Source organism: Nannospalax galili, unplaced genomic scaffold (genome assembly GCF_000622305.1).
Source record: "Nannospalax galili isolate Female #2095 unplaced genomic scaffold, S.galili_v1.0 scaffold713, whole genome shotgun sequence".
Lineage (NCBI taxonomy): Eukaryota > Metazoa > Chordata > Mammalia > Rodentia > Spalacidae > Nannospalax > Nannospalax galili.
Genome location: NW_008333780.1, coordinates 560,211 through 569,777, shown reverse-complemented (window position 1 = coordinate 569,777; position 9,567 = coordinate 560,211). Strand labels below are relative to the sequence as shown.

The window sequence follows — 9,567 nt, the reverse complement described above, 5'->3', positions numbered from 1 at the left end:
TTGGGAGGTAGAGGCAGGTGGATCTCTATGAGTTTGAAGCCAGCGTGGTCTACATAGTGAGTTCCAGTCCAGCTGGAGCTACAAGGAGACCCTGTCTCAAAAAGACAATAATAAAATGTTAAAAAAGAAAAATTCCTATCCTTGTCTGTTGTGGGTGTCCTGGGGCCCTCTGGGCAAGGGTAGAGTCGGTGCAGAGTCACGACACAGAGTCCAGGAGTCAGGTGAGAAGCAGGCAGTGCGAGAAGCTGCAGACATTTATTGCGGATATGGGGCTCCCTTATATCCTCCCTCCCGGTGTCCCATTGGTCCATTGATAGGTTGTGTCTGTTCCTCATTGGCTCTCTGTATCAGGCCATTTTCGTGTCAGCCGTCTCTATGTCTTTTGGCAGAACACAGGTTTGACTCAGCTGGATGTTTTTGGTGGCATGCATGTGCAGGTTGTTCAGGCCGTACTTCCTCCTACATATCCACCCTTTTCTTTTTGTGAAGCTCTAGTGGAAGCCAAGATTCTTCGCCTTGGCATTGTTGGCCCCACCTCAGGGGGTCCCCAGTATTGTGGACTGTGCCTGTCTTAGGTTGGCTTGGTTAGCAAGCTCTTACCCGTCATTGACTACCGTCCCTCAAAGGGCGACCGCCCTGGGTTTGAGCCCACCAGGGTGATTGGGGAAGGCAATTATACAGAGGCCTTATGGATTTCCCCATGAGCCAGGCCTGTAGGACCTCGTGGGGAGGATCGAGGCCTCTGTGTTGAGGTGCCAAGAGGACCTGGAGTATGGCTCTGTTGATGCGTTTTTGCCATCCAGCATGCTGAAAGAGACACTTGACAAGGATGAGTAGGACCAAGGAATTAGGCTAGCTATGATGACCAGGAGAATGGGGACAAATGAGGCAGGTGGGATGACACCTGAGGAGACCTTGCGCTTCCTAGCAAGGAAAAGAAAGGGCATCCAGAGGTCAGGGTCCCACATGTTCTCCGGGGGGGGGGGTGACCCATGGTGAGAGGATGGTAGCCTCATTTCAGAAAGCATCTAGGTCATTGGTTTTAATTTTAAGACCTCAGGTGACGAGGAATTTTAATGCCCTGATTTGGGGTTCCCTACAGCTGGGGGGCAGATTACCCATGTTAATTCTAAGACAAAGAGAATGTGTCAGACCCAGATGTCTTGTGCTCAGTGGGGGACTTCGTGGTTCATTAGGCCATGGCTGTACACCCACATGGTGTCTCCGGATGGGGAATGGCAGTCAGGGGCTGCTCCTGGGTTCCACCTCCTAGGGGGTCAGACTTTATGTGGAGGCTCCGGTGAACGGAAAGCAAAATGTGTACCTCCCTTATCGACAGGACAAGGGAAAAGGGAAGGTGGGGGTTCTCACGCTCACTCGTGAGAACCCAAGGCACATGTAACACATAGGGACCGACTTACCAAAACTTCAGGCAGGGAGTGTCTCGCACCACCAAAGAAAGTAGGGGAGAGGCGCCCAGGCGGGTCGTGGGCGGGGAAGGCAAAACTAAGGCCGATCTCCAGAGCGGTCAATGCACGGCTGGCAGAAAATTGCAAAGAACACGGTCCGGAAGAGAAAAGCGGCTACTACAACGATGGCCAGAACCCAAGAAGGTCGATGCCCATGCCGGCATGGGGAACCCACGTTGGGAGCCAGATGTTGTGGGTGTCCTGGGGCCTTCCCGACAGGGGTAGAGCCATCAAGGAGTCACAGTGCAGACTCCGGGAGTCAGGTGAAAAAGCAGGTAGTGCGAACAGCTGCAGACTCGTTTATTGCGGATATGGGGCTCCCTTATATCCCCCCTCCCGGTGTCCCATTGGTCCATTGATAGGTCGTGTCTGTTCCTCATTGGCTCTCTGTATCAGGCCGTTTTCGTGTCAGCCGTCTCTACGTCTTTTGGCAGAACACAGGTTTGACTCAGTCGGTGTTTTTGGCGCATTTGCAGTGTGCATGTGCAGGTTGTTCAGGCTGTACTTCCTCCTACACCTGTCCAAAAGCTGGGAGTAGGAGGATCAGAAGTTTAAGGTCTCTATAGTGAGACTTCATCTCAGGAAAAAAAAAAAAACCTAAAAAGAATCCCAGTGCCATATTAAAATTGTGACCTTACACCTCATTCCTGTTCTGTAAATACAAATCCATCCCATAAATCTGGGCATGGTGGTGCATGCCTTTAATTCCAGCACTCAGAGGCAGAGGTAGGCAATTTTCTGTGAGTTCAAGGCAAGGCTGGCCTTGTCTACATAGTGAGTTCCAGGTCAGCTGGGGCTATAGGGAGACTAGGTCTTCAAAAAACTAAACAGAACAAAACCAAAAAGAAACAACCAAATCCATCCCATACCAGTGCATATAACTAAAAATTTGGGTATACAATGTACTTAGCTTTGGTTCATAGTAATTGCTGTTCCAGAAAATGTTTTTTTGTATGTTTGGAATGGCATAAAAGTCTGTCTCCCAACAGACTGTGATTTCTATGTCTCTTGCACTGGTGAGAACAGAGGAACAGGCTGTGGTGTAGCTCAATGGTAGAGCATTTGTCTGGCACGCACAAGGTCCTGGGCTAGATTCCCAAAACCAAGAGAAAGTAAAATTAGATATTTGTGGGGTTGAATTGCAGTGAAGTGAGGCGAGCTGAGCAGTAGAGGGCAGTAGAGGGTTGATTAAAAAAAAAAAAAAAACATGAATGAGACACTGGGTCTAGTGTGAAGCCACATAATCACACATCCAGGGTCTCTGTGTGGCCCTGTTGGCCTGTAACTCCCTAAATAGACCAGGCTGGCCTCCATCTCTGAGATCCGCTAGCCTCACACATGCTAGACATTAAATGTCTCAGTTGCTTATCATAAATCAATCTCTTGGTTTTCACCTAATAACTCTTTTCTATAAGCATGATACAACTCGCAGACATTCTTCCAACCGTTGCAGAGAAAAGGAGGTCAGAGAATTTAGGTGACTTACTCTAGAACAGTGTGAAAGAGCAGGAAGAAGCTGTGCCTTCTTAATCCTAGAGTTCACAGCCACCATCCCAGATTCTGAAATGAGCATAAAAAAGCTCACTTTCTAACTCCTAATACTCATGGGTCATAAACTGCTGGTTTAATGCTTTATATACATTGTTTCATTAGTCTTCACAGCATTGCTTTTCATTCAGCAAACATTCCTGGGTGCTTAATAATGGGGCCTTAATAATCCCTTAAAGGATGCAATACTGAAAAACAAAAGGTTCCAACCAAAGTGTGCCAACCTCAGAGCAGGAAAAGGTTAATAAAAATACAGTTAGCTCTTACTTGTAACAGTTAAAGAAAAAACAGTTAAGGGGCTGGAGAGATAGATGGCTCAGCGGTTAAGAGCACTGACTACTCTTGCAGAGGACCCAGGTTCAATTCCCAGCACCCACATGACAGCTATGAACCGTCCTTAACTCCAGTTCCAGGGGAATCTGAAACCCTCTTCTGACTTCCACGGCATTGCACTACATGGGTGCACTCACATACTTGCAGGCAATACACTCATACACATAAAATAAAAATAATAAAATATTGGAAAAAAAAGCAAAACCAGTTAAAAACTGTGGGGGCACTGAGATGGCTCAGTAGGTAAAATCATTTGCCCCACAGGGTTGATGACCTGAGTTCAATCCTTAGAACCTACATAAAGGTGGAAGGAAAAGAATCAGTTTCACAAAGTTGTCCTCTAGCCTCCACATGTGCACCATGACACACACAACAATATAAGAATATTTAAAAAATAAAATACAGTGTGTTATTTTCATCTATTAGGCTAATAAAGATTGACATCCTAAGGCCTGACATGGTGGCACATGCCTTTAATCACAGCACTGGGGAGACAGAGGCAGGCAAAGATTGAGGTGAGCCTGGACTACATAGCAACCAAAAAACCAACCAAACAAAAAAGATTGGCATTCTAGGGGCTGGAGAGAGAGCTCAGCAGTTAAAGAGTGCTTGCTGCTCTTACAGAGAATGAGAGTTTGGTTCCCAGCACCCATGTTGAGAGACTGCCTGTAACTCCAGCCTCTGGGGGATCTGATGCCCTATTCTGGCTTCCTTGACCACCTACACATGTGCACATACACACATAAATATAAACAAAATATTTTTTAATCTTTTTAAAGATTGGCAGCCTATGTGTATGAGCATGCTGGAAAATCAGCATTCCTGTAGACTGTTAATAGAAATATTGTGCTAGATAGCTTTAGTGTCAACTTGACACACCTGGATTGAGGGAGCCTCAATTGGGGAACTGCCTTCATTGGACTGGCCTGTGGCCATGTCTGTGGGGTATCTTCTTGATTGTTGTGTGATGTGGGAGGGCCCAACCCACTGTGGGTGGTGCCACCCCTGGGCAGGTGGGCCTGTGTTCCATAAGAAAGCAGGCTGAGCAGGGGCCAAGGGAGAAGCCAGTAAGCAGTGATCCTCCATGGCCTGTGCTCCAGCTCCTGCCTCCAGGTTCCCACCCTGAGTTCCTGCCTTGGGCTGCCTATCCGAACTACGACCTGGGAGTTGTAGGCTGAATAAACCCTTTCCTCCCCAAGTTGGTATTGGTCAGAGTGTTTTGTCACAGCAATAGAGAAACAAACTAGGAAAAATATAAATTGATACCTCCTCTTTGGAGAGCAGTTTGGTAATATTTACTGACATTTAAATGTGCTGTGGTTAGGGATTTAGTTCAGTGACAGAATGCTTGCTTACATTTAGTCCTAGGAGTTCAAAGACTGCTTGAGAAACATAGCAATTCTTTTTTTTTTTTTTTTTTTTTTTTTGTCTTTTTGAAGCAGGGTCTCCCTATAGCTGCAGCTGGCCTGGATTCTCTATGGAGACCAAGCTGGCCTCGAATTCACAGAGATCTGCCTGGTTCTGCCTCCTGAGTGCTGGTATTAAAGGCATGCGCCACCATGCCTGGCTGCAAGTCATTATCTTTAAAAACTTAATTGGAGCCACTCTGGAGGCAGAGGCAGGCACATCCATCTCTGTGAGTTCAAGTCCAGCCTGGTCTACATAGTAAGTTCCAGGCCAGCTAGGGCTTCAGGGAGACCCTGTCTCAAAAAGACCAAACAACAATAACAACAACAACAAAACATAATAAAAAACTTAATTGGGCCAAGGAAGTAACTCAGTTGGTGAAATATTTATTTAGCATCCTGGGTTCAATCTCCAGCACTGCATAAGCCGGACTTGGTGACAAAAACCTACAATGCTTGCACCTGTCAGGGGAGGCCAGATTTCTGTGAGTACAAGACCAAGCTGGGCTATCTAACAAGACTCAGATTTTAAAACTAAACCTAAAAAATACAATTAATTAAAAATCTTTCAGAACTGAGTGTTAACTTAGTAGTAGACTACTTGCTCAGAATATCCAAGGCCCTGGATTAGATCTCAAGTATTATAAATAAATACTCAGGAGGGAAAATATACTGAACTATTAATAGTTGCTGTGAACCAGAAAGGAACCCACGGGAAATTCCATTGTTTGTATTCCATACATATACTTTACTACAATTATGTATTTGGGCTGGGACCACAGCTCAGTTAGTAGCATGCTTACTAATATGCAGGAAGGGGTTCAATCCTCAGCACCAAATAAAATGGCCATGAGTGTATGCCTGTAATCCTAGCACTGGGAAGTGAAGGCAGGAAAATTAGAAGCCCAAGGTCATCCTCAGAGATATGAGACCCTTTCTCAAAAAGAAAGTCAAATTTTACTTTGGTAAGGAGACAAAATAGTAACACCTTTTTAAAAAACATCATCTGAGGGTTGGATGTTGTAGAGCACATCTTTAATTCCAGCACTCAAAAGGCAGAGGCAGTGAATTTCTGTGGGTTCAAGGCAGCCTAGTCTATATAGGGAATTCCAAGCTGGGGAGGGTCACTCACACAAAGAGTCTGTCTCAAAAAACAAAAACATAAACAAAACAAAATTTCATCTCCAGATATATTTGCTGTCTCATGGGCTGTTTCAGGAGAAGTATTATTGTCTGCCCCTTTTTTTTGGTTGTTGGGGTTTTATTGTTTTTACTGAGTTTTTACAATTTTCATTCAATATAGTTGATGGTACTTAGATCCCCTCCCCTTTCTGTGCCTCCCCCCAACAAATTTAATGTACCCATATATGTAATATGGCCTATAGAGTCCAATTTGTGTCCCCCCAAATATGGAAAGCTTCATGGATTTGCATGTCATCCTTGCGCAGGGACCATGCTAATCTTCTCTACATCATCCAGTTTTATTGTCTGTGCTTCAAAGTGAGCACTGTTGTTTTTGAGACAATCTTGTTTATCTAAGGCTGACCTCCAACTCAAAGGTGACCTTGAACTTCTGATCCTCTGGGGTGATGCTGAATAAAAAACAAACTACCTCTTGGAGTTTGCCTGATCTGTCCTGAGTTCTAATTTCTCTCAGAGCTGTCCTCTCCTCACAAAAGGCCTCCTCTTACATTTATTGAACACCACATCAGTCAGGGTATGCAGAAGGATTGAAGAATTTTGTCTCCAAGAATCTTTAACCAGAGTTTACAAGGGAAGGAGTGATTTTTCTGACCGTATCCAGAACAGCATACAAAGCCACAAGCAGATGTCTTCAACATATGTCCATTTGTTAGTTTCCAACACTAGCATAGAATACATTGTTTTCAGTGTTATGGCTGCTTTCAGTGGTGGCCTTAGGTCTAATTACCATATCTCATGAAGACATGAATTGTTCTGAGTCAGGGGCATAATCTTATTTTAATCTTATTAAAGCTTTGCAGGGCTGGAGAGATGGCACTGACTGCTTTTACAGAAGACCCAGATTCTAGTCCCAGCACCCACATGGCAGCTAACAACCATTGGCAACTCTAGTTCCAGGGGATCCAACACCACCTTCTGACCTCCTAGAGCATTGCACAACATGGGTGCACTTAATTACATCAGACATTGTTTTTCTTAAAGACTAGTTAAATTTAAACAAGCTCAGTGCACAGTGGGAAAACAGATTGAATACATAGTTCTAAATGATCTCAAAGCATATGATTAATTTGGTCCCAGAAAAATTATTCTTGAAATCTTCCTCCTGTCTCTACCTTCCAAATGTGCCACCACACCAGGTTTATGCTATGCTGGGAATCAAACCCATGCTAGACAAATATATATATGTCTTTTTGAGACAGGGTCTCCCTGTAGCCCCAGCTGTCCTGGAACTCACTATGCAGACCAGGTTGGCCTTGAACTCACAGAGATCCGCCTGCCTCTGCCTCCCGAGTGCTGGGATTAAAGGCATATTTTAAGACAGAATTTCACACCATAGCATAGCTGGCCTGGAACTCACTGTGTAAACCAGGTTGAACTCAAACTCACAGAGATCTTCCTGCCTCTGCCTCCTAAATGCTAGGATTAAAGGTGCCACCACACCTGGCTTGTTTTTTCCTTTTTTTAAAAATTTATTTTGTATGTGGGGTATAGAAAATAAACATGAGCATGACAGAGGGCACTTGTGAAGGTCACAAGACAATTTACCAGAGTCAGTTCTTGCCTTCTACCATCTGTGTTTTGGAAATCAAACTCAAGTCCTCAGCTTGGCCTCAATATCCTTTACTGGCTAAGCCACCTTACCACCATCCTTGTCTTTTGAGATGTCACACATGTAGCTCAGGCTGGCCTTGAATTTGCTATTTATATGTAGCCAAGGCACTTCTTGAACTCCTGATCTTCTTGCCTCTTTCTCCCAAGTGTTAGGATTATAGGCATTTGCTACCACACGGGACTTAATATCTCTACTTTGGGGAGGGGTGGGAGTCTGGCTTTTTGAGACAGAGTCTCCCTGTAGCCAGCTGGCCTGGAGCTTGCTATATAGACCAAGCTAGCCTCAATCTCACAGAAATCAGCCTGCCTCTGCCTTCGGGAGTGCTGGAATTAAAGGCGTGGACACCACCCTGGGGCTCTACTTTTAAAAAGAGGTTCAGAAAATCGGCGTGGTAGCGTATGGCTTTGATCCCAGCACTTGGGAGGCAGAAGCAGGAGGATCTCTGTGAGCTCGAGGCCAACCTGGTCTGCTTAGCGAGTTCCAGGCCAGCTGGGACTACAGGGAGACCCTGTCTAAAAAAGACCAAAAAAGAGATTCAGGAAAGTAAAGGTCACACAGCAGACCAACTCTTCCAAGGAATTGCACAGCTGTGTGCTATAGGGTCCTGCCTGGTGCAGAGACGCAGGACCAATCAGTTTGCTATGCGGTCACTTTGAAGGCTCGGGATTGGTGTCTGTCGTAACTGGGCGGGCCGTAACTGGGCGGCCTTCTTCTGCAGCTGTGCGCTAGGGGTGATGGAAGGAGGTTGGCCATTGCTTCCACAGGCAGTCGGAGACCTCTCAGCACTTAGTCCTTGCAGATCTCCCGAGCACCCTCCCTACTGAGCTGGATAGACCCCCGGACGGCCTGCCTTTCCGGCTGTGGCTAGTCAGTCGCTCAAGCCGGTGCCCGCCCGGGAGCCCGCCGCCCTCCCTAGCTGCCTCCCTTCCCCGACCCGAGGCTGTGACAGCTTCCACCCATGCCCAGACTACCCATAAACAGGGTCGATGGCAGGTCACACAGTCCTCACTTGACCTGCCTGACCCGGAGCCAGCAGCCACCACAGAGTGTGGCCCATCCTGGGCTTGAAGCTGGAAATGCCCTGCTTTACAAAGAAGAGGACTGGGGTGCAGAGAAGGGGCTTGGTGCCAGGGCACACGGAAAACTAGTGGCAAGCCTGAACTTGTGTCCCCCCCGGGTAACAAGTTGGGTGGTAACCTTTCCAACTTCATCTTTGACCTCCTTTACATTAGGGTTTCTTAAACTTTTTCCACTTTCAACTCTTGTTTAAGAAACTATTTTGCTTATATTTTTATGTGTAAGAGTGTATTGCTACATGTATGTAAGTGCACCCATGTGGTGCAGTGCCCATGGAGACCAGAAGAGGGTGTTAGATCCCCAGGAACTGGAGTTACCAATGGTTGTTAGTGGCCATATGGTTACTGGGATCACAAATGCAAGTCCTTTGCAAGAGCAGCTAGGCCTTGAACTCCTGATCCTCCTACTTCCACACCCTAAGTGGTTGGGATTATAGGCATACACGTCTGCTCCCAGGTTCTATGGTGTTAGAGGTGGAATCTAGAGCTTTGTGCAAAGTAAGTAAGCACTCTACCAACTGAGCTACATCCCTAGCTCTCCCAACCCTCTTTTTCAACCTTTTAACTTTTAGACATGGTCTCACTAAGTTTCCCAGGCTTCCCTCGAACTCATTCACCCAGACAGGCTTTGTACTTTTGATCTTCTTGCCTCAGCCTCCCCAGTAGATTAGATTATATAGATCTGCCCCTCCAGGCCTTCCTTTTTGTTGTTGAGATAAGGTCTCACTATGTAGCCTGGCTGATCTGAAACTTTATGTAGATCAGACTGACCTCAAACTCAGAGATCTGCCTGCCTCTGCATCCTGAGAGGTGGGATTAAAGGCATAGCTACCACAACCAGCACCAACAGGTCTGGCTTTAGCTTTTTTTTTTTTAATAAAACTGAAGCCAGCAATTAAAACGGAAGGTTTAAAAGATTT

At 46.0% G+C, this 9,567-nt stretch overlaps 1 non-coding gene across 1 annotated transcript; it reads right to left on the bottom strand.

The window, feature by feature from the left end:
• Nucleotides 1-6,159: 6,159 nt before the first annotated feature.
• Nucleotides 6,160-6,264, bottom strand: LOC115069515. Its single transcript, XR_003848778.1, has one exon. It is a non-coding gene; the product is annotated as a U6 spliceosomal RNA (small nuclear RNA).
• Nucleotides 6,265-9,567: the final 3,303 nt, after the last annotated feature.